The 27,710-nt window shown below is 42.1% G+C and overlaps 2 protein-coding genes across 6 annotated transcripts in view; one reads left to right on the forward strand and one right to left on the reverse strand.

Moving 5' to 3' along the window:
* The window catches only part of AKAP13 (A-kinase anchoring protein 13), a 222,086-nt gene that overhangs the window by 160,916 nt on the left and 33,460 nt on the right, over window positions 1–27,710 (reverse strand). For 4 of the 5 annotated variants that reach the window (XM_069866963.1, XM_069866964.1, XM_069866961.1 and 1 more), the window contains exon 3: window positions 11,349–11,445. The exons of the other annotated variant lie outside the window; for it this stretch is intronic. The gene's annotated coding sequence lies outside the window, so the exon portion shown is untranslated. The remainder of the gene's footprint in view (window positions 1–11,348; window positions 11,446–27,710) is intronic. 5 annotated transcript variants of the gene reach the window in all.
* Window positions 1–27,710, forward strand: part of SV2B (synaptic vesicle glycoprotein 2B) — a 197,314-nt gene that overhangs the window by 46,606 nt on the left and 122,998 nt on the right. The window lies entirely within an intron of this gene.

Raw genomic sequence — 27,710 nt, forward strand, 5'->3', positions numbered from 1 at the left:
TTTGCTGATAGAAGATACAGTGCGCCATACTTCCAAAGGAAAAGAATCTATGCTTTTGTATTTATGTCAACCATTAGGATTACTCCTAATGCCCAAAATTCAGCCATTCATTCAATGCTAGCAATACCTAGCCTTCTACAGAATAATACAGAAGTTAAAGGGTGTCACATGAAAAATTCAGGAAAACAGAATAGTTATGTGCTTGCACAGAACACCTGAGGCAATACATATATCCTACTCCTTCAGTTTCTCTCCAGTCCCAAATAATTCCTTTTTTAAATTTTTATCATCCATTTCTGTTTCTCAGGAGTTTGCTCTAAGGAAAGGATGTTATCCTAATATACTCAAGTATATCCCTCCCTTCCTTGTGATTTAACAGCTTTACTTCTTCTCTATCATGGTTCACTGGTATATTATTGTCACTCTTACCATTACATGCAATAAATTCTGTGATCTAAAAATAAATTACATCTGGGTTCACTCAAAAAGCAAATGTAACAAGCACACACTCAGGAAGGTCACACCTGGATTTCAACCACAGCTGTTTGCTTTGCTTTGACAAACCTACATGGGCACCCACCAGCCTCTTGTCCTTGGTAGGGTATTCTCACCACTGCCTCATCCCTCCTGCTCCACTTCGTTTGCAATACCAGCGTCCTTGGTCATCAAGCCAATGTTTTCTGAAAATTCCCATCCAAAGCCTCATGAAATAAGGAGGAAGGACCTAAGAGCTGGCCCGGAGCATACATCTAATTTCGTAACACAGTACCAGGTTCTACACTGATATATCCCCTCCTTGATACAGGTTTGGGAAGCTGAGAGGTGTTGACAGGAAGAATTGAATATCTAAGCTGGACCTTTTATCTGGACCTTTCTTACTGACTGCTTCATGTGCTTTAGCCTAGCTTTTCCAGCAAAGCCATGGAGGACCCGTATTACACCAAAACTAATGCTTCTTTATTTGACTCTAGGCTGCAATGCCATAGGACTGAACAGCTGTGAGCCCCCTCCCTGTTTTCACCATTTTTGTACAAGATGCTATACTAGCACATGCCCCCAACGCCCATCACACCTTTATAAACAGAAGAAATCACAGTTCACATACTGCATCACAAGGATAAATCCAGCAGAACAGACCAAAGTCAGAAGCTGTTACATTACATATTATGCTTGACATACGCAAGATATTTCTGTCCCAACGTGTAGACACCGCCCAAGTTCCTTAGATAAAGTTTTTCATCAGCCTTTTTTTATGCAGCAGACAATATGAGTATTAATAAGAATGTCCCTTTTATGACCACTGGTGGAAACCAGTAAAAAGAACTTTCCTGTGTTGTCTAGCTCAGACAGGATGCACTGAAGGTATCAAAGATCTGTACCAAACAGCAGCAGCAGAAGAGCACACCCTCAATTGAGCATTTAGACTCCTGTATTTCAAAGAATAAAGTGAGATGGCATCCTCTGATCTCTGCCATCTGACAGAAGTGCAGACCATTTTATTTTGTACTGCTCCATCATTTTAATGGCAGATGCCTGATAGCAGCCGAGTAGAGACAGAAATGGGAAAGAGAAGAAAAGACCTGTGCAGACCAGAAAAGGATGAGTTGGCATCAAAAACTCCCACTGGGTGACCATGTTCCAGTGGTAGAGTTGGCTCTCGCTCTAACAGAAGTGCCACAAGTCATAGAGTCGAAAAGAAGTAAAAATTTGATGTGTAAGGAAGGGAGAATATTGACATTTCTCATCAAGAAAAAAACCAGAGGCCTACGAGTTCAGACTCATGACTTTCTTGAGTTGCTCTGGCAAGAGAAGTGCACAGCAGCAGCAGTGAAATAAGACAACACTAGTGAATACACGTTCTTGTCAAACAAGAAAATAAAAATCCTGGAAATACTTCCTGCAGGAAGATTCCCCAACTCCCACCTCTTCTTACGCACTTGCCCTTACATCAATAACTTAAAATGACTTTTCATTTCATAATACAAGCCAGTCGATTTTTTCAAACTATGCAAACTCAGTTTGTAAGGAGACAGACAGGTTTAGAAGATATTTTATTTTATCTTGTTAGGAAATGCTTTGGCAAAAACATATGAGAAAGAACTGAGCAACAGATAAGCCTGAATGACTACCCTGCATCAGCAAAGGGCTAAATTTAGGTTTCTAGACAAGTGTACTTCTTCAGCCAGTGGGTAGACAGGGAGCAGCCTCTGAAAAGCTTTAAAACAAATCTTCTAATACATTAAGAAAAGGGAAAACAAAAGAATCATACCCAAACTAAGATTCATAAGGACTTTAATACAGTCAATTAGTAAGTTGGACTGCTTTTAGTGAAAAAAAAAGAGGGGTAAAAAAGGAGAAAGAAAAGGCAAATCTGTTTTCTCCTGCATTAGAGAAGCACATCTTTCAAGTTGATGCCTTCTCTGAGCCTCAGAAAATAATTCCTGTCTTTCTGGGCAGGCACCATTTGCTCAATCAGATAACACAGATGGCAGAGAGAACACCTGGCCCTACTGCAAGATCAGTAGGATAGCACATGAACTGCCTTTAAAGGCAAACTAACAAGAATAGGCAAATATAAATCCCATCTCCCTTGTTCAACTCCCATCCAGCAGAAACAGTCATGTTATGGGCACCCTCATGGCAGCCAGCAGATCCCACCTGTACTTAAAACATTCATATTATTTCTTGAAAATAGCTGAATCTTGAATCTGGGCATCTGGGAGGTTTATCACATACTCTGCAGCCATCCAGACACTTACATTTGCAATGTGAGGGGAAAAAATCTATTTTTCCCTGTAGAATAACACAGTCAATTCCCTTGCTTTTGCAAATTTGAAAGCAGGACATGAAATAAAAGCGCAGGCTCAAGCTCTTAAAAGCAACATTGGGTTTAGACATTATAAAGATCTGCATAGGTCAGTAAAATTGGATGCTACTAAGTCTTCTGAAAATGGGAAGGATGCCTTTCGTGCTCTGTTAAGCATTACAGAATTAATACAGTGAATTGTATTAGAAGTCTCTTCTAAAGAACTTCTGGGGTATTTTGCACTAAATTTCATGGACAAGGACAAATTACTATGCTCGACTTCTCTGGGTATGGTAACATCCGACAGAGAAAGAAAGGAAAAAAAAGCACTTATTTGCCTTATTGTTGCTCCCAAAAGCCTCACCGAGAATCAAGGCCCCATTGGTTGTGTGTTATAAAAATACCCTGCAAATTTTTTGCCCTGAAGAGTTTACAGACAAAAAACAACCACTTGCAACTCCAACAAGTGACCAGAGCTGCAACAAGCAGGAGGACACGAGGCATTTAATCCACATGGTATATCTGGGAAAGCCTGCCTACCTCTTTCTTCCCCTTTATGCACTAAATACACTTCAGTTTTAAGTGTTTGAGTTCTTTCAAGCTTTCAAATCTCAGTTTTAACATATTCGCAGGTAAACTTCATTTTTAGATATACTTCAAGTTAAAGCTTTGCTGAATCTCACCTGAATCACAGCATTTCACTTTTTTTTTTTTCATTTTTGAAACAATGATCTGTATTTGCACAGCTTTGACCACGCACTCCCAGCTGTACAGAAAAGAAGTCATAGCCAAAAAGAGCTTGTGGTTGTGGGTAGGACAGAACAGCCAAAAAACACATGGAGAATCTGATGAAGTTACAGATTGCATGGAAAGCATTTGAATAGATAAGCAGAAGTCTAGAGAAAGCAGGGTGGCTTTCCAGCTGTAAGGGGAGCAGCACCACAGCCTTGCCAGACTAAGGCAAAGGATGAATTTTTTTTATTTATTTATTTTTTTAACCTAAACCTAACTGTATTTACTTCATACAAAACCATCCTGTAACACTGCGTTGTCTAAGGGCTTCAATTCTTTGTGACTTCAAGGCTCTAGAGTAACACTTCACCAGGTAGTGCAAACTACACATAACCCAAAAAATTAGTGCTATTGATGTCGGTTATCTGTATCGAAGCAAGCCATCCATACACAGACTTTGTTTTGTATCTCTAATATATAACAAGTACACCCATGCTTGGACAACCTGCCTTATAGCCAATGCACAGAACTCCACCCTTTAGACAAACAACCCATAAGCTGTAGAAGATTTTGAAGAAACTCAGGGATTTCCAGGGAGCACACCCCCACCCCACCACCCGATGGGCTGCGTTGCTTCCTTCTATACAGCTGCACTACAAAAATAAAATCAAACTTCCAAAACCACATCACTCCTCATGCAACAAAGCACAGTGTCCTCAAGGGCACTCCCCCACACTCTGGTCTTACAAAATGTTAATTTATGAAGTGCTTAGAAAGGATTGGGTTTCAGGCCCTACAGTGCTCCTGCTCTAAACTGTAGAAGATAAATAAAGACAGGGGAAACAGCAAGTGGAAGGACTGGGGCGAAGACCAACCAGCCATATACAGAAGAATTCCTGCTGGAGCCACAAATTTTATGCAAAGAGAACAAAAATAGCAATGTCTTTCACGAGTTCACAAGTTTATTGTTCTCTCCTGGTGTCAAGGGAATTACTGAGCTGGAATACTCCTCTTTTCTTATAAGCGGTATATGACATTACTGCATTGTATTACTTATCACCAATCTCCTTGTTTTCTTGCTATAACACAATTGCTTGAAGCAAGGTTTGGGGGTTTGTTTTAATTTTTTCCCCCTTTTTTTTTTTTTAACCAGTAACAAAAAGTCTGAAAATACAAAAAAGCCCCAGTTACTTGAGGGCTGCTCTGAGATTTTTTTATCACTTATGTTTTTCTTGTTTGGTGTTTCCTGGGTATCTTCCTACAAAGTTCATATCTGCAGTAACTTACTCTCACCCCATGGTGTTGGGCAAGACACAGGTTTGTTCACACACTCTGCCCCAAAATCTTCACTCGTACTGCATGAATGCCAGAAACTCACCATTCATAAAATGAACAAGCTTTCTAATCAATGTATTCATGCCCTCACCTTAAAATCCATATGAAAGGAGACTAAACAAAAAAATCCAGGACAAAAACCTGCAAACAGCATAGGCATTAGAAATAAACCCATAACCCAAGTTCTTCAAGTAAGTACATGGAGATATTTGTATAAATAAAGTAGCTACAATTGCAGTGACTAAATTAACCTTAAGAGAGAAGATGAAAATACATCCTTCCAGGCATCACACTACTAAATGCAGAAAGACTTTCCCCATAGCTATACTAATGTGTATTATTTTGTATATCTGGTCAGAAACAGGAGGTTGGGGGGAATCAGGAGAAGTAACTCATGCCAGGTTTATTTTGCAGACACATCGGAATGTGATACTACCAGCAAAAGCCATCAACTATGGAAAGGAGAGGAGGTGAGGAAACAATAAACCACACTTCAAATGTGTGGCAGCAAACCAGCATATTGCAGCATTGTGTTTACTACTACAGCTGAGTTCACAACTAAAAAAACCCCAGATATTTGTGTACAATCATCTGAATTTATATACCTTGCTGAAAGTTACGTTTTGTTGCTAGATTGATTCCTTAAAACAAAAATATATCCCTCATGCAGCATTTCCACAGGTGACACTGTTTCCTAGCTGCGTTCTGTCTGCAAACAAAACCACATGCTGCCATTCAATTAAAAATACACAGGAGTTTTTTAGCTGCAAGGGATGGAAAGGAGGTTAAAAGGCGTTTTGTGTTGGCCTCGTTCTACCATCGTTCTGCTCCAGAGGCGTGGAGATAGCCCAGCAAACCACCCTCGGGAAAACCAGATGCATCAATATTGCTTTCACAGCAAGGAAAAGAAACTTTGTGACACTCTTCTCCCCCTAGAAAAACACATGAAAACATTAAACTGAAGATCTGTCTAAAGACCACCTTTTTTCTTTTAAAATTGCTGGAAACTTCAGTACCATGGCCCTCACATACAACAGCCCAACGAACAGAAGTTAGGGTGTTACTGCAACTGAACAACTTGCAGGGGCAAGCCTAGCAACAACACAGGCTAACAGAGCACCACTGACTTAATTGATTGATGATGTAATAAAACGCTCTGGATACAGATTAACTTGCTTTGCTTTATGTAGTTCAGCTTCTGGGCAGCAGGAACCAGTCCGGTACTGTTCCTGGAGCGGGAGCAGGGCTGCCAGGGGCTGCACCCACTGCTGCTCCACAGTCACCCACGCTCCAGCTGGCACCTGCCCATGTCCCTTCCCTTCCCCAAATTTAACTCATTATCCTTCCCTTCCCCAAAATAATGAAGTTTAACACAAAACTAAGATGCAGGGAAGCACATACATACATACATTAAAAAATCAGCTTAAGCCTTTCCCATGCTATAGTTAACTCCCTTACCCAACTCTGCCAGCCCCATCTTACTCCAGAGATGAATACCTAGCCAAAAACTTAGTCTCAAGACTAAGTATCTTCTTTTGCACGATTTGAATTGGAAAACTGTCAAAAAATTATTTGATGGATTACTTAATTCCTACCCAAAGCCTGGAAGAACATGAAGCAGTGTAAGGTTGATAGAAACACTGCAGCTCCCTTTGCCTTGCAAAGGAAAGTAGCAATCTCTCAAACGGGCACATCTGGTTTCCCTGCTCTCATCTCTTTACTAGTAGGTGTTAAAAAAAATAAACCACAACATGCAGAGCACAGTTGATGTCACTCTACAGTCCACATGCTGAATTTCAAATGAAGAAAGATACCATAAAAAGTTGGAAAAACGGAGAGTAAAAGGATTATTAGCTAGCTCTAATTATACAAACTGATCTCATCCTCTTGTCATAAGCCTCTTTCCTGTGTCCGGAAACTATTTGTGCAACATAAAGACCAGCCTTTTGTAAATGTCTAAGGGTCATCAACACAGAGTGATTAATTTCCCATTTTACAACACACACATACAGTTAACTAATTCACTTGTAATAAGATATAATCCTGCCCTCACATGTCTGGTTTTTTTCCTTTAAAATATTACTAATGGCAAACTATTTAAGAAAACAATTTGTAAAATCCAGCCAATGTTTCCAAAGGAGCTGTTATGCTGCTATCATAAAACAAAAATCACAGGCCACATCTTCAGTACAAGTAGCTGCATCTTAATAAAATTAAGAACTAACAGTCAACTTAATTTAAGTGCAGCATGGACGCAAAAGCACATGTATGTTTATACTCAAATTGAGTCCTCCAACAGGTTCTGGGACAGCTGTTTCATGTAAGCATGAGACATTTCTCTCAGGCTCAAATATTAACTCATAGAAAGCCTCTTCAAATGAGTAAAACCCAGTTTATGCCTTCCAAATTGCTCTGTAGTTTCAGCACACGTTTTGGCAGTAAATTGTGGGGAAGCTCTCAATGGCAACCAGCTCGCATTTGTAAGAATGATTCTTGACTTTAGGTGCCTAACTAAGAACTTCTAGAAAAGCCCCAATTTTCAAGGTAAAAGTAAAACCAGAAGTTTCTGCAGAAATACCCCAAAGGATATCAAGCCAGGCAGTCAAAGCAAAAGCATCATGAAAGTTGCTTCTTATCTTTAAAAGTAAAGATTCATTACATGGAATTGACAGTGTCTCCATACATTCATCACCAGGTGAATAATGATGGCGAGGGAAAAATTAGGACCTACTGACTCCAACAACTGCCTACAGTATGAGTCCAAAAACCTTATTTCATTTCCCAACTCTCAGGGCTGTGTTATTTTGTTAGGTTGGTGCAAAACTAATGGCCAATTTTAACCATCAACTTTAAAGCCATATATCTCAGCTTAGAATAAAATTAATTAACAGAAGTAAGAATCACTAGCATCTGTGCATTTTTGCCAACAAGAAACAAATCTGCTCTGGTAGCATAGAGTTCTGGAGTCCTGGAATGAATGAATTCTTCAAAGGAATTTTGAATCATAGAATCACCAGGTTGGAAAAGACCTCTTGGATCATCGAGTCCAACCAATCCTTATCAACGCTGTATGACAGGCTTATAGTGTTCATATCACAGAATCACAGAGTCACAGAATCACAGAATGGTTTGGGTTGGAAGGGACCATAAAGATCATCCTCCTCCACTCCCCTCCCCCAGCAGATCAGGTTCCTCAAAGCCTCATCCAACCTGGCCTGAAACACCTCCAGAGACGAGGCATCCATGACTGCTCTTGGCAGCCTGTTGCAGTGCCTTGTTATGCTCACAGTAAAAAATTTCTTCCTAGTATCTAATCTAAATCTACCCTCTTTGAGCTTAAAACCGTTACCCCTCATCCTATCCCTGTACTCCCTGATAAAGAGCCCCCCTCCAGCTTTCCTTTAGGCTCCCTTATGTACTGGCAGGCTGCTCTAAGTTCTCCTGGAGCCTTCTCTTCTCCAGGCTGAACAAATCTAGTTCTCTCAGCCTGTCCTTGTATGGGCGGTGCTCCAGCCCTCTGGTCACCTTCCAGGCCTCCTCTAGACTCACCCTAACAGATCCACATCCTTCCTGTGCTGAGGGCTCCAGAGCTAAACATCAGACTTCAGGTGATGTCTCACAAGAGCAGAGTGGAGTGGCAGAATTGCCTCCCTCAACCTGATGGTCACACTTCTAATGCAGCCCACGATATAGTTGCCTTTCTGTGCTGCAAGAGAACACTGCTGGCTCATGTTGAGAAAAAACATTCTCCTCTAACAAACACATTAGGCTCAAACACAGAACATGCTCGTTTTACTGGAGCATCCCTTCTCTGGCATGACAGTCACAAAAAGGCACATCATTCATCTAGAAAGTACAATGATGGAGTAACTTGGCACCACATCCCTAGAGAGGAAAAATTAGAGCTGCAGCTCTATTCCCAGGGCGTGGTATTACATTACACAACCAGGGAATGCCCCACAAAAAGTAAAACCCCAAGCATCAAAGAGTATCACATCTTTAAAACAGAAAAGAGAGAACACTCATTCACATCTAATGTCTAAATCAAAGCATCAAATGATAAAAATCCAAATCAGAACAGTTTCTACCCAATTCCACTACCCCACCTTCTAGGTTTGAGCTTTTCTGCAGCTAGCTCACACTCGGGAAAACAATTTGCACACACACACCCCCCACTTTGCACCTGAAATAGTTTCTTTCAACTGTCTTTACAAAGTGGCCTTTCAGACTGGTCCCTCAGGAATCGCATGGGTTAAGTGCCCACAGGTCTCAGCCTCCCCAGTAAATCATTTATTACCCCAGCTCGGGGACAAGGAGCTATGCAGAAGCGAGAGCCCACGCTGTGCAGCTGTTCACCAGCCAGGCAACTCTCTGCAATTACGTTATAGTGCAGGATTAAGCTTGGGGAGTGGAAATGTGTCCCTTTATTACTGGGGTTTGGTTTTCTGTTGTTTGGGGTTTTTTACCCAAGTTATGCTGCTATTTTAAATGTTACGGGGCTCATTAACATGAAGTTCATTAAGCAGTAACCACTGTATGAATGAAATGAAAGATTATCATTAAGCACAACTACAAAAATACTAGACCAGCAGACAGAAAAAGGAAAGGGTATGAGAACGCTGCTCCTAAGCTCCAGTTTAGCTTTTTTATTCTAGATCCTTTCAAGGACGGTGAAGAAATCAGATGCAATGCAGAGGCTGGTTCCCAGGCAGGAGATCAGGTGAGAAGCTCTAGCTGCCTGCACCAGGACTCCCCACATACCTCTCTGCTGCTGCCATGCAAGGAAGAAGTCATCTCATTGTTCACCTCCAGGAAGGGTCTGGCATCTCACAACCCTGTCTATTCTGCTAACAAGCATCGACCTTCATGACAAACTTGGAGACCAGCTCCCAGCCAGCCATTTACTCATTGCCAATAAAGCAGGTTTCATTCATTATTTTTCTAAAGACTTCATTTCTGTCTCAAGCTCTGAAAATAGGTATCATTCCTCTTCCCCATCCCACTGAAGAAAGGAAACCCAAATAATTACAATAAATACTTGTCTCTCTACAGCAACAGAAGTTTGTGATTAATCCACCCAGCTGTTGCTGTAGCTCAGTAACACCAAATGATTTGGATCTGATCTTCTCAGGCAACAAGATGGAAAATGTGAGACACTGAGGAAGCTAAACAGGTTAGAGATAGCGGGACGAGAAAAGAAGCAGCTTGTGATGGTTTTCCTCCCTCCCTTAACAAAGCTCAGACGGGGCAAGCACCCACTGTCAAGCAAGACTCTCACAGTTTCTTTGCTTCAGGCTAACAGTTCTTGCAAATTCAAGTATTTTTTGAGAGAATGGGTGTAACTCCATGAGTCAGAACAGCTACTGTCAGTATTGCAATAACCATAAATTTACTTTCAGGTCAGATCCATCCCCTGATCTAGTTCACCAAACCGAGAAGCTGGCATTAACAGAAAAACAAACTCACAAGCCTCAATTCCATGACCACAGCAGGACAGACAGACAGACATTGTCCCAACAGAGAGACATGTCAGACCAGCAGCTGCCCAGACCTGAGCGCTGTGGACCTTAGCTCTGATCCTGACTGGCTTCCAAAGAAATCCTCAGGCTGTAACCACATGCCTGCCCCAGGCACATAAAAGTCATATCTTAAAATAATAAGGAAAAACAGCTGATGCACTAAGTGTTAAGTTCTGTTTTACACCATGGCATATACTTGATTTAAGAGCTGAGATCACACCCCCCTTTCCTTTTATTTTTTGCTTCCACTGCAAAAGAGGTGTATTTTTTGGCAAAATAACTTCTCAAATTTACTCATAGAATCACCAGGTTGGAAAAGACCCACAGGATCATTGAGTCCAACCATTCCTATCAAACACTAAACCATGCCCCTCAGCACCTCATCCACCCGTCCCTTAAACACCTCCAGGGAAGGTGAATCAACCACCTCCCTGGGCAGCCTGTTCCAGTGCCCAATGACCCTTTCTGTGAAAAATTTTTTCCTAATGTCCAGCCTAAACCTCCCCTGGCCGAGCATGAGGCCATTCCCTCTTGTCCTGTCCCCTGTCACTTGGGAGAAGAGGCCAGCACACACCTCTCTACAACCTCCTTTCAGGTAGTTGTAGAGAGCAATGAGGTCTCCCCTCAGCCTCCTCTTCTCCAGGCTAAACAACCCCAGCTCTCTCAGTCGTTCCTCATAAGGCCTGTTGCCCAGCCCCTTCACCAGCTTTGTTGCTCTTCTCTGGACTCGCTCCAGGGCCTCAACATCCTTCTTGTGGTGAGGGGCCCAGAACTGAACACAGGATTCGAGAAGCGGTCTCACCAGTGCCAAGTACAGAGGGAGAATAACCTCCCTGGACCTGCTTTGATATCTCTCCTACTCTCAAGCTGGTAAGCTGGGCAAACCCATTCCCCCCAAGTTCCTCATCCCAACCTCTGCTTGTAGCCAAAAGAGCTGCCAAAACATTTAACCTTACTTTAACTGCATGAAGCAGTACAGGTGACTCCAAGACGTCCTTCAGGTCGTTCCCACACCAAGCAGGGAGGAACAGGGCAGGTCGCGATGCTCAGCTCCTAGAAGAGAGGGAAGAAGGAATCACCAGGTGCAAGGGCCAGCATAGCTCCTGGGGGCCCTGACACCCAAACCAGCTGAACCATCGCCTTCACTTACGGGCATGGAAACCATCCTCTACCTTGCCAGCCACACGGGATGCGTGCTTTGCTTCCAGTGGTAGTACCATGCAGTGACCCACTCCAGGTTTCTATGAGCACACTATGACCTCCCAAAGGATAGGGCTATATATAGACACACAAGGGCATCCAGCACCATCCATCACTGTATCCCAAACTTCTAAGTTGGCCTTAAGTCCCTTATACCCATCTTAAACACAACCCCTGCAGGACAGACTTCATCAAACTATTTGTAAACACCCTTACAGAAGGCATTTTAGAAGGAACAAAAAAAAAAAGTGCCAAAAGTAGATGATGGCAGGTCACAGCCAGCAGACGAAACCCAAATCTACCAGCAAGTCTCTGCCGAACCCTTCTTGGTGACCTGCACTTTTCCACAGGCTGATTTCCTTCTCTGGGGCAAAATCTACTCAGTAGATTCATCCACAGGGATAAACCGAGTCTACCGAGCACATCTGAAAGAGCAGTTAAAGAGGACTAAATGTCAAAAGGAGAAAAAGCTGGGGTTGGGCTTTAGCTTATTAAATGTGTGGGAGATTTTATTAGGTAAATCAAAGTTATCAGAGCACCTTACTTAGGTCATCATTTGGTTACCACACCAAGAAAGGTTGTGTCTACACACACATCATCGAACGCAAGTACGATGGACTGACTGCCTCCTCCTGTTTTACCAGACAGAGGAGACTGCCCCTGCACTCTCCTCATTGGGAAAGTACCTGTAATCAGGGAATCTCACAGCCTGAGCCAACCTGCTGAGTTCAAAGTGCAATTACAAGCACAGAAGTAACAATGGCAAAACTAGTTACTGACTGGGAAATCAATTGTATTGCGTGAATTAGTTGAGGAACGTACAACACTGGCAGATTATGCATCAAACAACAAATCTCACTCATTCATCTACACAAGAACAGCATTACTTGAACACCTCAATGCCAGTTTTACACAGTGTTTTCTTACGATTTCTTGCTAAAAGTCTCTCTTATCCCTTCTGCTGGTGGGTTCCCACTAAAACATGGAGAGGGTGTTTTGCAAGGCACTACACGCTGAAAAGCATTTTACTATGGATATATATATATTTAAACATAGACCATGTTGACAGAAAGAAAAAAGTTTGCCCTCTTGTTCCTCTTAAAATAGCAAGATTGTATATTAATTTCTCCATAGCAGTGTCACACATACCTGAACTATATTCTTACGGCAAGTTACTGGACCTTAAAGAGGAAATATCTGAGCTCATAAATCCCACTCAAGACCATGCAAACCCTCTTTGGATTCATTAACCAGTAAAAACCACCCTTGCAGTCACAAACAAATAGACTGGAACTTCCCTCTGGCATTCCTACAGTATTACTTTCAGGACCACATTTTAAAGGATGGTTACTGTTTGATAAAGCAATGATTAACTAAGTTAGACAAGCAACATTAACCCAAGGCTCCTACTAGCCATCCTGTGTTCATCTCCAAGTAACAGCTTTCTCTCCAAGGCACATACTACAACAACACAGTGGTTTCATTCATTTCTGAAACTCTGATAACCTGGCTTTTAATACTACGCTTGTAATATTTCGGCAGAGGGAGCAGGGATTACTGCTGTTCATTGAAACCAACAAGTAACATGAGTACGTCCAACACTGGTAAAGTAGATAGTGAGTATGCTGTGAATCACTGAAGGTTTTTCATCATATTATCCATTAAGGAATGAGGGTGTGAACAGAGAGATATATGCAAAGCTCACTTGGATGCTCGTGACTTGGAAAGTATTAGTAAGTGGAGGAAACCAACTGGCCTAGCCATAACAAGCAGCAATAAGGATCATAAAATTCTCCCTCTAGGACTTTTTTTTTTTTTTGGTTGTTGTTGTTGTTATTATGTTGGAATTTTTAGATTGCTACTCAAAGGAGCAAAGAATATTAAAAAATCTTAGATGTACATTTCAGTTCTGGACATAAAGAGCCTGCACAGTTAGTACGACGGCCTGTCCACATCAAGTAATCAATTCCCTGAAGGTTTATGCTTGCTGTGAAACTGCTATAGGATAACTCCTACATGCCTAATCACACCCATTTCAGAAGAAGGATTTCCTTATGTGGATATTTTTCTACTCCACCTTTCCTGGGAAGTAATTTCCAAGTGCAGATGAACAAAGACGGTCTTAAAAATTATGTTTCACAGATGAGCTCATACTGCTTTACAAAGCAAAAGGCTGTCCCTCTGCAGCCCATGGAGGTCCACAGTGGAGCACGTATCCACCTGCAGCCTGTGGAGGACGCCACGCTGGAGCAGGTGGTTGGCCAAGGAGGCTGTGACCCTGTGGGAAGCCCGTGCTGGAGCAGGTTCCTGGCAGGACTTGTGGCTCCATAGGGAGAGGAGCCCACACTGGAGCAAGTTTGCTGGCAGGACTTGTGACCCGGTCACAAGATTGCCTGTGGTCTTGCTCCCTACACAGTGAGACAGCTAAAGCAGAGAATATCTGTGTCACTGATGAGTTCAAGGAATACAGAGGGAAAGAAAGTTTCAAGGACAGTATTACAGCTATTTACACTTCTAAAAAGACACGGTTACTGGCTCTGCAGATTACATAAGTAATAAAAGAGAAGGTCTACTGATGCAACAAGAACATGAAACCCAGCACCCAGATTATGGGTGGGTTACACAACATCTTGAACAACTAAGCATTCTGGTGGCTAGCTGCAGACTTGTACAGTGCAGATCAAGTTTTCCCAGAGTCATCACCTGACTCCAACCACGTGAAATACACTCAAGCACACCCTACCTACCTCTCTTGCCCCAGAAGCTCAAAGGTGAAGGTGGAGGGCTCAGTGTTTGAGCAGCAGTGGCATCCACAGCAGAGCAGAAGAGATGCTTGAAAGCAGTCAGCCCTTTTCCCTTCCAAATTCACATTTCAAAGTCAATGGATACATCTAAAGTCTGTTCTGGCAACCCCTTGTATCACACAAGTAGTGCTCACTCCTCTCAACATTAACATCCCATTAGAGATAATTTAACTCCAGTGAAACCTGTTCAACTTACAACCAGGGTGACTTTTGCGCAGCATCATGTGATTTAACTCCCAGCTGCAACCTTGTTAAGAAAGCATTATCAGCACAAGGGCAACAGAGAGACATCACCCATCAACTGCAACAAAAAATAAGGCAATTTAGGTATTTAATGAGCACTCAGTATGAACAGTTTATGAGAAAAAGAACATTCCTACCCCAAGATTTCTGAGTGTGGGTTTTTCACCGAACAGGCTCAAATACTTCCAGGTAGTATTGATTTCTATTCACAGCATTGACACAGCATAAAGCAGAAATCATTAGGCTTGAAATATTCTTTTATACTGTATTGACCTTCTATGTCGATAAACATGGTACCAAATTGCAGCTTAGCAGCCTAATTTTACTTTCTTTTTGTAAAGTCCTCAGATGAAAAGCACCATGCCAGCATCACGTCTGTGAATTGGTTTTGAAAAGCAATCATGGTCAATCTGCACGTTCAGTACTAAAGGACTCAAAAGAAAATTGACAGTCCTACAACTACAATGGGAAGCGTGACAGCTATCAGCTTAGAAGCTGCTTACTAATACTTGTACATATATGTTCAAACAAAAGCCTCATCAAGAGATGCTATGCGTTGTCCAGAAAACCTTTAAAATGACTAGTACATCACTTCTTAGTAAAATGCCATAGTCTTATTCCTCATTCACCTGTTAAAAAAAACCCCAAACTATTAATTCTATCAAAATCCAGACTGGAACTTTTTACTTCTACATATTACTCTTCCTGCACACCATCCCTCCTCCACACTCTCAATTCTTTCCCACCTGTACCACGGTCCATGAAAGGCAGGAGAAGTGATGCCAGCAGCAAAGTATGCAATGATTGAGGCAAGGTGAAGCAGCAAGGAGAGACTGTACGATTTTCAGAGATTATTGAGGAGTCTCTGAATGAAACCTCTGGGCCTATTCTTTACCAAAGGGCCTGCAGGTTTTTTCTGGGTGCATTAATACACATAATCGGTGATTACAATGTGTATTGGCACACACTTAGTTCTGATCCATCTGAGCCCCTGCAAAGCAGGCTGAGCACGCAGGCACTTCAGAGCTGAAGTCACAACACCGTTCTTTGCACAAATATCACTGAGTACACAATGGCAAAGCCAAGAGAATTAAATTGCATTTGTATTTTGCTTCCTTTACGTACAGAATAATTTTTGCCAAGACAGAAGGTAGCACGGAGTGCTGGTACAAGCTGTTTGTAGCTGCAGCAGATCTGCAGTTACTACATCAAGGTGGATGGCTGGAACCCACCAGTGTGCACCCACAAACAACCTTTTACCCTGCAACCACTTCAGCAGTGTCTGATTTGTTTTCATATAACTGCCCCCCTCCCCGATGTTTTTCTTCAGTTGGGTTTTTTCGTCTTCTAAAGAGGCAGACACCTGCAACAATAATATCTTTGAATGTCTTCGTAACACAGCATACAGAAGAGCAGGGGACATTAGTAAATAGCATTAGCACATGGCACAGATTTTGCCCAGCATCCAAACAGCACAGTGTCTCTATAGCTCCAAGGTGTGTGCCAAGGAAGGAAGCAAGGTTTTGTCAGCAGTAAAGATCCCCAAAACAAGTCATCAAATGTCTATATAAACAGCATCTTAAAGACTGACATGAAATATATCCTAAAATTATCTGAGCCTGCTACTGCTCTGCATTCATGCAAAGTGAAATTCTGGCTGTGCTTGCATCCTCCCATGTGTTTCACGCATGAGCTGGAAGTGGCCAGACTGAGACCTACTCATTATTTTCTCTGCAAAGAACACTCCTCCCCACTTCCTCATTAATCAAGTTACAAACAGTGACCAAACTAGCACTGCAATGACTTCATTACCAGCTGCTAGGCACCATGGAAAAAAAAACAAAAACAAATTACATTAAGGCTCCCAAATCCTACTACAGGTACACTGGGTAATTAGGCAACCTTGCTGACATATCTGCTAATACTTTCCTTTATGGACTTACTGCATCTCTCCTCTCAAACAATGCCTGAAGCAAAGAATCTTTAGTTAAAGCACTGACAACAGTTTTTGCCCAACTGAATGTCCTCCCCTCCTCAAGCAGGTACAGCAAAGTAGCTTTTTACCCAGTTCAATGAGCAGCGGAGGAAAAACAAGAAGGTAAAGCCGACTCGTTGCCAGGACACACCCTTCTTCCAGTGCACCTGTAATGACCGCTTATGCAACACCACCTAAGTGTCAACAGGAGCTGTAGGCACTACCCAAGCACGCACACAGTAATAAAGCAAGGGCACTACCCACATTTCCACGTGCACGTAGGGTTTCCAAGTGCCTATCTACCTATCTACATCTATGCAAATGGTGATTCATCTCTTGTAAGCACAGCCTGGAATCACTCGGATCTCCTCATTCCTGTATTCTTGCTATTGTGGTTAATCTCCTGGTTAGATATTGCCTGCCTACCTCAGGATTTGATCACCATACTGCACAGCACCAAACAGGGTTAGCCAGTAAGAAAACAAATTAAAAAAAAATTAAAATTTAACTGGTCTTCCTGAGCTGGGAAAGACTTTTCAATGGTGTGCATCGCCTTTCCAATACTTTTGAGGATCGGGAAAGTTTTTGCTCCTTGCTTTGCTTCAGCTGACCACAGCCTGCTTGTGGCAACACCTATCACTAACATCTGACCCAGGACATTTTTTGCTGTGAGTCGGGCAAAACGGACAAAGGAGCACACAGAGATGATGGCCACAGGGAGCACGGCACAGGTACTAAAGTCCACCTGGCTGACAGCCCATACCATAAGCACAAGCTCTCCTCATAAACAGGCTGTGGGAGTCGCCCAGTTCCACAGCGCAGCCTCAGCTGCTGTCCCTGGGAGTGTCCTACACATGCAGGAACTTTTCCATGTATGTGATCCATGCAAAGAGCAGCGGCACAATGCCAGGAGACTGAGGCTCTCGGAAAGCATCACCTCTCTGCGCACAGCGTGCATGCCGCATAGAGCATCTGAAGAGCCATGCACTGATGCTCAGTAGTTTGCCCACAAGAAAACTTTAGTGCTACAGATTTAATCATCATCTAACTACCGTTCCAAAAGCATAAAAAAAATTCCCATATTCCAAAACATAAAGGAATAACCTTAGAAGCAAAACAGTGCTCTGTAAACTATTTCTTTAGACAGGTACCTCTCCCTAGCTGTGCCCTAACGACAGGTCCTAAGTCAGTGTCTAAACCACTGATCTAGTTGTCTGGGTTTAGGGCACCAGTTTGCTCAACTCTTTGTTATTTTTCTCCTGAAGGAAAATGTTTTAAGGCAGGGACTGTACCACGGTATTTAATATTGTTCTTACCTTGGGTCAAATACCTTTATTCTCTATGCTTTTCATTTGTTGATGCTGGAGTTATCTTTTTCAAAATAACAATTTTACTTTTGTTTCTTTTTTTCCCCTCCAGGTGCCCTGCCCTTCACAGCAGCAGGCTCAAACCTAAATGTTATTCCACAGATAGCATCTATTGCTAAACAACATTTTTTCTGATCTATACTTACAAAGCACTCCAACATACCCTCAATTAAAATGCTCACCGTGACGTTTAAGGGCACATGCACTTTTTCCATGGCACGTTTAGGACTAGAAAGACAGATCTACACCATGGAGAACAGTGACACAGTTGCCAATTTATCTTGTGTGCATTACACAAATAATAAGAAATAATATGCTTTAGATAAATGAACAAGTGCTGGTATTTCTATAAATGACAGAAAACAAAGACACTAGAACTTAATGCTTGCCCAGAAACCTAAACACAGAATGGGTTTAGACTAAAAAAGTCTTCCAAGCACATCTTTCCTGATTCCTTTCACCTACCTCTTAGACAGAGAAAACGCTCATTATGTTGTTTCCCCCACCAAAAGAAAAATGCAAAAGGTGCAAGTGTACAGCAGAAGCATTTAGCACCAGAGGTTGCTAGAGATGACAGATAAACCCCCAGATCCTAATAAGTGATTGGTGTCACAGGTGAAGAAAGCCTCATAGAAAATCTCTTCAACAGCCAGCTTGCAAAAGGCCAACAAATCCTACAGCTCTAAGACCCCTCAAGTACAGACCTGACACTTAACAGCACCAGGAAAAGACACAGCTAAGCTTTAGAGATGCTCTTCTGCAGGTAGTTGCTGAGCAGTCTCCCCATCAAGGGCTTTAGCTCAGTGAGATTTCAACAACTGGTTTAAGCCAAACTCAAACAGTTGCCACCAGGAGGTCCTGTCCTCCCCAGGGGTGCCAATGTCAACAAGTTTTCTGGATCAAGGGTTCAGCTAGGCAGAGATTTATATTTCTTCCGCCAAATTAGTTTTCATGTGGAACAGATTCCCTGATCCATGAGAAGGAGCTGGAGTGGTTGGACAAGACCGAGGAAAGCCCTGATACAGCCAAGCCTAGGTCAGGGGTGAGCCAGCTGAAGGACCCAGGGTTCTCCCCAGGGGCATAAGGGAAGGGAGGAGGAGATCTGAGAACTTCAGGTGGAGAAAGGACAACCAGCAGAAGCCGTTTAACTCCTAAGCAACAGAGATCTTTCCATGTGAGCCTTCAGAGTGGCAATAGGCTAGCAGGTATGCATGCGATTAAGAAGGAATGGGAAAGGTGGGGTCAGACACAGAAACAGAGGAAAAAAACCGAAGTTTTTCCAGTTTCTACAGCAGATAAACATCTACCTACTGATTTTTTTTATTATTATTTTAGGGTGAGAGGTTATTTCTGGTTTTGAGCTTTTGTGAGATGACATAAGGGTTAGAAGAAAGCACTAAGATCATTCACGTTCCACTGCAGGGTGAAAAATTTCACCCCTATTTTCTCCTTAAGGCCATGACTTCAGGACTAGATCCGTCTCCAAATGCTTACAGGAGCAATTCAAAGTTGGAGACTAAGCCAAATAACCCCAAAGGATCTATCTGTCTTCAGTAACTTTTCCACAGCTTGAGCTACAGCTGTTTTCCTTCGCAAATTCCACCTCTCAACTGCCAATGCATCAGGAAAGGAAAGGAGCAAAGTGCTTTGGTTGGAAACAAGCTCAGCATGGAGATGCAGCAAAACATCATTCTGGTGATGCTGCCAGCAAAACTCCACTCACTAATGCACTGATCTTGATCCTTCTGTGCTCCAGCAGAACACTTAAGGTTGGACTTTCTTTTTTCACCCTTAAGGCTACAGAACAAAGTTATGAGCCAACCAGGACTAAAAGCTTTCTCTCCACCTCTGGAACCAGCATCTCATTTCTCTGACCTATTAAGGTCTAAAAACAGGTTCTTTTTTTGAATCTCACATCCCCCACCTGACCGGGGTTAGAAGCTCCTTTGCCGATCCGACCAAGGAAATTAAATACAAAGCATTAAACAATGTGGAGGGTCAGACTTAAACCAACAAAGGCAAGGAAATTGCAAGTTAAGCCTCCTGTTCTGCCCTTGATTCACCTTGTTTTGTCCAGCCACTGGTCTGTTCCCAGACTCTTTCTCTCTCCTAAAGCCTAAGAGCAATAGAACAAAGGAAACAGCATGGCCTAAACATAGATGGCATTTATTCCTATCAATAAGGCTGGGTTTTGATGTAAATAACCATTTTACCTGGCTTGGAACTCTGCAAAGCCAGCGATGTTTAGCAATTTCTTGTCCAGTCTGCGCTATTCCAAGGACAGAGTAAAAATCACCTGGGGCACCAGGTGGGCAAGATTTCCACTAGCTAGTTTTACACCTCTAATAACAGAGCAGAGACCAAGTTAGTCATCTCCTCCCTGCCTATAGACCAGTTTGTTTTGGTGATTTTTAGGATGGAGGAAGCGTGCTCTGGGGGTGCCCATCTTCTCATTGCTTGAAAATGTCTGCAGAACTACTTTGGTTAGCACTTGCTTGGGTTTTTAGCTGGCTGACGTCAAACAAGATAATTCTCATCCTCCTGTAGTAATCATCAGTGTTGCTAGGAACTAAGCACTAGAATCTCCAGGAGAGCCAGGAGCTCAATCCCTGGGTGCTTTCAACATTGCTCAGCAAAGTGTGCAGTGGTTTTACCCTAAGCAGGTCATCCAGGTCAGCAGCAATACTCATCTGCCTGGTATTAGATACTCAACCTGGCTACCTGCTGCATTACAAGGGCACAGTGCGCAGCCCCTTGCAGGACCAGGGCACAAGAAAAAGAGAAGGAAAAGACAAGGAGTAGTGCAGTCTGCTCCTTCCACAGCTATGGGAAACTTCTTTTCCATTTGCATGGAAAGGGCACACACATGTATGCTTACATTGCCTTAGAGCAGATTCAACTACATCTCAGGGCTTCCACAGGGAATTTAAGTTAAATTTTGATAGAAAAGCCGGCAAAGGTTAAATTAAAATATTTATGAAAGTAAGAAATCCGAACAGTTGCAGCTGATAATGACAAAGTATCAGACAAATTTCATAAATCCAACCTGCAAATTATTAAAATAACAATAAACAGTGTGTAATGCAAAAGGACGTTTGCTATCACTGAGGAAAAAAAATCCTGTCTTGGAGGCTATTGTTTTTGCAGATATCAAACCTACTTGAAATAACCAGAGGAAGAGTTTCAAATTTGAGATTTTGTTTCACTGTTTCTCCATACAAACAATCAGTGACTTAAAAATGCAGCGAGCGTCATGAGTGAGATAAATATAGGCAAAACAGAGGTTTATCTTGTTATATAGCTTTTTATGTATCACCACAGAACAGATACCTATCAAGCAGTGAAAGACATTCATCCACATTGACAGCTAGAGGTTAGAACTCAATAGGAAACTTCAAATGTAGACTTGGAGTCCCTGAGGCAGGGTCATGTTTGGATGTCAACAGCTTGTAAATCCACCTACACTATTCAAGTCCTGAAGCACTTGGGATGGAAATACTGCAGCGTAATAAAATTTTTACAAAAGAAAGATCCTTATGGTCTTTTTCGTCACCCAGAATCCCATTACGAGCACATCTGGTTTCTTCTTTCCAGCAAGGCTTGCTTCTAAAGCAACAGTCCAAGAACATGCAGCGCAGTTTGGCTGGTGGTCCAGATGTGTTCCTTTCCTGTCCCTGTAGTGATGGAGATCTCCTCTGCCCGACATCTCCAGCAGGAGGGCATGAAGGACAAAACTCACATTCCACAATCTTGCACAAGGAAAAATAAAGAGCGAACAACACTTATCTTCCCCTGAAGAAAGATTACAACCTAAAGTGAGTAAAAAGCAGCACTAATGTGCTGGCAAGCTGACATTTTTCCTAATTAAAACAAAAAGTAATCTTTAAAACAATGGTCTCCAAGACAGTTGTTGTTCTTCACTGATGGCATACGCTATGAGAAACTACATGTTTAGATCGTAGTCTGTATTTGCTACACTTCACAAATGGATTAAAACCAAGTTTCAGAAGCTTGTAGTGAAATGCACTAAAGAGCACTTTAAAATCAGTGCGTTAAGAGAATATGTTTCCCCTTCTATGTAATATACATGGGATAGATATCAAGTACTGTTACAAATTTAGAGAACACTAAAAGCACCTTTTGTTCTCAATATACTATGGGAGGGATCCAACATACAACAAATGCTTAATTGGAAAAAACACATGCTATAGGTTACAAGCCCATCTTCTGATCAGATGCAATTGATTACCACAACAGCACTTCTCCAAAAGGTTTTAAAGACAGGCCAAACTACCAACTCATCACTTAAAAATACGGTTCAAAAGATCATTCCATTTCTTCTTTATATTGCCTTTCAACAGTACAAGTGTTCTCATGGTGCAGTACAAAACTAAAGTCTTGGAAAGATGAAAGCCACAGACAAAAGTACCATTTCAGGGACTGAAGAGGTGCAAACAATGCTGGTGAACCGTTGTGGGAAACATCAGCATTAGTCAAGGAATGAGGTCCACTGCAAGAGTCCAGCAGGGTCTCTGGCTTTGCATTTCTTTTCTCAGATGAATGCATTTGCCAAAACAATGCATATGTCTATGCTTTCCAGCTGTAATTCAAACCCACACCCCTAATGCTGGATCTTACCCTTCCAGGAACATTTCAATTCAGTCACCAGTTATAGGTCTTCCATCAAAAAACCATAGAGACATCCTTCTAAGTCGTACTACTTCCACAAGCAACTAGGTTGTTAACAAGCAGCACATGCGTAGAGATAAGAAGATGGAGAAAGTTTATGAAAATGATTACTCACTATGAAACTCAGCTTGAACTTTCCACGAGTCTGATTCCACACACACTTGTGGTAAAGGCAGGTTGTATTATTCTCTTCTCTCTTGTCCAATAGTTGCTATTACTGGACCTGGCAAGGCAGTGTGTGACACAGAAAAATGCAGCTGCATTTTTGGCTCATAAGCCTCTACAAGAGCCTGAGTCATGAGCCAAAAGGCCCACATAAAAGCAACAGAAAAGAATGCAGATTCATTCTTCTTTTTATTGTAAGCATGTGTGTCTTTATTGGATGGCCCCAATGCACATAAATGATGAAAACAGAAGCAATTTTGAAGTTATGAGAAGGAAAAAGTCCCTTCAGTCAGGTAACTCAGGTTCCATCTGCCTAAGGCCACTTCACATGCAATGGAAAGACTACCACTGACCACAGAGCATCTGAGCCACACAACCCAATACATGCTGAGACATGGCTGTGGGCTATGTTCTTCTGAAAGACTAAGGACAACGGCAGGATTTTTTACTTGGTGGGTTGGGTCTTGGGGTTTTTTTTTGGAGAGATGGGGGCTGTGTGGCAGTGTTTGCAGACTTTCTCACTTATAAGGCAAATGATACCCTCATCCTAGATGCATAATGCTGAGCCACTGTCTTGCAGTAGGACATCCCTCATCTGTCTGTTGCACTGCAAATGAAGTTTAAAATGCAACAATCTGTCTCAGATGTCATATTTTTAATCAAAAAAAATTGACACATTTTACCACATTTGTTACTCTTACCTCTCAGGACCCATCAAACGTTTCAACCTGTTTTGGTTTTGTGGTTTTGTTTATCAAAAATTTTTTAAATCAAAGCAGTCCAAGCATCCCCCTTCTTAACACTGCCCGGAGCAGGTATGATAAACATGAGACAGAAGGGAGCGTGAGAGCGATCTGGATTGTGTTCTGCAGAAGAGTGTCTTAGGACTCCTTTATCACCAGCTCAGGGAAACTGTCAGTGAGAATTTGTTCCCACACTACATCATGTTGTCTGCCTAGAAGCAGCAGCCCAGCAGAACCAGGGTGGAGGAGAACAGTGCAAAGGGAACAAGGCATCCAGAATTACCTTTCAGTGAGGATAAACAGCATGAGTCCATCTTATTTTCCATCCTTGGATGTTCTGTACTAGGTAGATGGAGTGTGAGAAGTACGAACACAATAGGTGCATAGAGGCAGTATCGCACAATGCTGCTGGTACAACTACTGAAAAGGTCCTCGCTCCACTCACTCCAGCTGCTGCAATAATAGCTAACCCACCTTGCAAAGAAATCCTTTATGTCCTTTATTCCTCCCCAAAAAAGCTGTAAAACTAGCAGCTTATGTTTCTTCACATTTGGAAGGGCTCTACTACCAAGCCAGCTCTGACACCCAGGTTCTCTCCTGTTAAAAACCATCTTTGATCATTGTTGTTGGCCACATGAACATACTCCACCATCCACGATGATTAACAACCACAGCAAACATGTGCTTCCTCTCAGGTACACCATGTTCCCAGAAAAGCACTGCTGTTACAAGGCAACACAAGGGAGTGGCAAGAACTGGAAGGAAAGTACCCTAAGGCAGCCAGAAAATCTTTACCAATTTTTGATGCACAATTTTCCAGCCTTTTCTGAACTGGAGCGGCAGTAGGAAAGAACACTAAATATAACCTCAAGCTTTCATGAGGCAAGGAGCAAAACAAGAACAACAAGAGGAAATTATCTCAAGCAAATGTCACCAAATGAATCACAGCTTAAATGGAAGGGATGAGCGTCTGGGTTACTGCTGTTTAGACAATGGTCACTTGTAGCCGGACAGAGAAAGGTGCTCACCACATGTAAAGAATTCGAAGATTATATTCAAACACAGTGAAGAAATTCTAGTACAACCCAAGACAGGAATGATAACAGCAGATTAAGGAGTGTACCTTGAGAGAAAAAAAGATTAATTAAGTTGTCATTTTGTAACTTTTCCCCAGTTTGAGGATCCAACCCTGTTCAATCTCCAGTGAAAGCCGCTCACTTTTGCTTCATGTGAAGAGGTTCCCCAACTCCAACTTATCACCCTCCCAGAAGTACTGCGAGGGAAAGGTATGAAGGCTGATGTTGGATCCTTGGGCCTGAAAAGAGGTTTCTTTCAGGAATAGAAAGTCCCAATTCCTCCCTATGAAAAGGCAACTCCCAGCAAGTCCATTGCAATTCCACCACCATCTTGTAGTTGTATAATGGTGCTTTTTAACTCCTGTACATTTTAGTCACAGACAAAGGCAAGAACCACCGGCAATGCTCAACCAGCCGTGCTTTGGTTGGTTAGATGTTATAACACCAAGGTATCTAAACAGGTCTTTGGGGCAGTCTGTGCCAGGCAGCCTACAAACACTACGTGGAAACATTCCTAGGTCTCAGAAAGACATGATAATCTTCACCAACGGTCTTCATTACTCTTGAGGAAATGACAACCTCATTTTCCAGAGTGATAAAGTCCAATGAATTCATCCTAAACTGGATGGAAATCTGAAAGTTCAACAGACATAACATTGTGCATTATCTTTATCACCAAGCCAGTCTTACACAAATAAATACATCTAAATTATACTGCAATCTGCAGATCCTCCTCCATGTGAACAGCAGCTCTGACTTTAGTGGGGCTACTCCCATAAGTCTCGCAAAGAGTGGTCTTTAATATTATGTAAACCATGGGTGAATTAAATTCCTCCCCCACAAAAGCTCTCATACAATCCTTGCTACAGCCTACTCCTGGCTCAAAGGCTGAATATTCATCTTCACACAGCTTCAAAAGGTGTACACTTTCCAGCATCACTGTCAGGCACTTTTTCTTTTTTAAAATGAGGAATGTACCATGAGCTGAAGTAAGTGTTCTGGGGTGGTTTTCTTGCATTCCCTTGTAATGTAACAACAAGATTTATGTCCCTTGCAATTAAAAGAATTATAGTCTAAGAGCATAGCTAAAACCTTAAAAGGACTAAATATAGAGACAGACCTGGAAAATTACTCCTTGCCACCATCTCCAATAGTAATATTTCTTTCAGGCCTAGGGCTCTAAGCAACAATTGTGCATCAAGACCATCTTCTTGCCTGGACAAGTTTATTTGCTGTACATTTTTAGTAACATACAGATCACGGCAACACAGAAGCTAAGCATAAAAGCTAACAGCAGTCAGGAAAGAACATGAACTTTTCCAGTGTTATCTGTAAGAGTCAAACATCATTTTGCAACACCATTTGCACCAAAAACCCCACACACCATCTATCCTTCTGCAAGAGGATTTCTTACGTGGCATCAATTATCACATTAAAAGGTAACAAGGCACAGAGAAGCATATTTGCATTATACTGTCTTACAGGACCTGAATTTTACAGTTGCTTAAATAGCCCCAACACTGCACAGTAAAATGGAAAAGTGAATCACATCAGCAACCACCTAACACGTTCTCTAGCCAAATGCCTTGCTCGTGCCTTTCGCCAAGTGTTCAGGAAGAAGCTGGGAGAGACAGCAAAGGGTAGAGCACAGCAGCACTTCCGCAAGGAAGGGGGATCCTGCAGTTGCAGGACTCCTCCTCCCCCTCCACAAAAGTCCAATTCAGGTCTATAAATACACCAGCTAGGTGGAAGGCCAAACACACCCGTGATTTCACTTGGGAGGGACAGATTACAACATAAGTCAGCTTTATCTGAGAAGGACACATAGACAAATGTCACTGCTGAGTCCCCACATGAGTGGCTCTTCCAACACACCATGGTGCGATATGGACATAAGTTTAAGAAGAATCATAGGATGTAGTTAAGTCACAGGAATACCAACAAGTGAAGTCTGTAGTTTTTATATTAATTCCCTTTTCTTCTGCTTTTATGCATTTAATTTAAAATATCGGCCTGTGCACTGGCAAATCTCTCCAATCTGTGCAGTACACAGAGCAACGGGCAGACTTCATAGATGCTTTGATTAAACGCCAGTAACTTATTCCTTTAAATATATGTTCAATTAAAAAAACAAAAAACAAAAAACAACAAAAAAAAACCCAGATCAAGCAAAATTGATTTGTTAATCAGACCAAGGTCAGTGGATATAAATAAAGCGACTGCAATCTTAACAGATTTTTCCTTTTGCATTGTGCTAGCCTGAATACTTCATTTCGTTTCATTATGTAAATGCGCCGAGGTCATGACCGAGCCAGCATTCAAATAAAAATTGTTCCAAGTCACTAAACGTATCCCAGGTTCTTGCAATTCCCCATATAAATAAAAAGCAGCAAATATTTATCCCTCCCCGCCATGTTACTGGTTTACACTCCAGTAGTTGAGGCAACCACACCGCCAAGCAGCTCAGCACCTTTCAGAAAGATTTACTTCTCAAATGGGCATAAACAAAGGTTCAGCTCCACCCAGCTCAGGTGAATGGCAGACACACAACACGTGGGGCTAGGGGCACAGCACAGAGATCATTGAGTGACCTCATCAAGATCATCTCCCCACCTAGAAGTCCACTCGCAGCAGGGTAGTACTGAGTTTTTTAGATTATTCAAGGTCCTATGTGTTTGTGGTACATCATTTCTTCCTAAGCAAACTACTGGAAAAAAATATGATAAAGAAAAAAGGTGATAATGACTGGTTGAAAAGAATATAGAAAGGAGAACAGCAACAAGTGCTAAAGCCATCCAGAACAAAATCTTATTTGTTGACAACGTTCATGACAACTTGTAGCATTGCCAGGAGCTGAGGAAGACTTAAAGTTAGCAAAAACATCTACTCTCCAGGTCCTACTGCACATTCAGCTCAACCTCACCCCATGAAGATGACAGCAATTCAAGTCTAGCTCTTTCGAAGGACAGCAACTCCAAGGTACACTGGATATAATTAAGCTTAAAAAAAACCCCAAACCCTTAGCTTTGTAACACACACCAGCTTAACAAGCACTA

The sequence above is a fragment of the Phaenicophaeus curvirostris genome, chromosome 12 (genome assembly GCF_032191515.1).
Source record: "Phaenicophaeus curvirostris isolate KB17595 chromosome 12, BPBGC_Pcur_1.0, whole genome shotgun sequence".
NCBI classification, from domain to species: domain Eukaryota; kingdom Metazoa; phylum Chordata; class Aves; order Cuculiformes; family Cuculidae; genus Phaenicophaeus; species Phaenicophaeus curvirostris.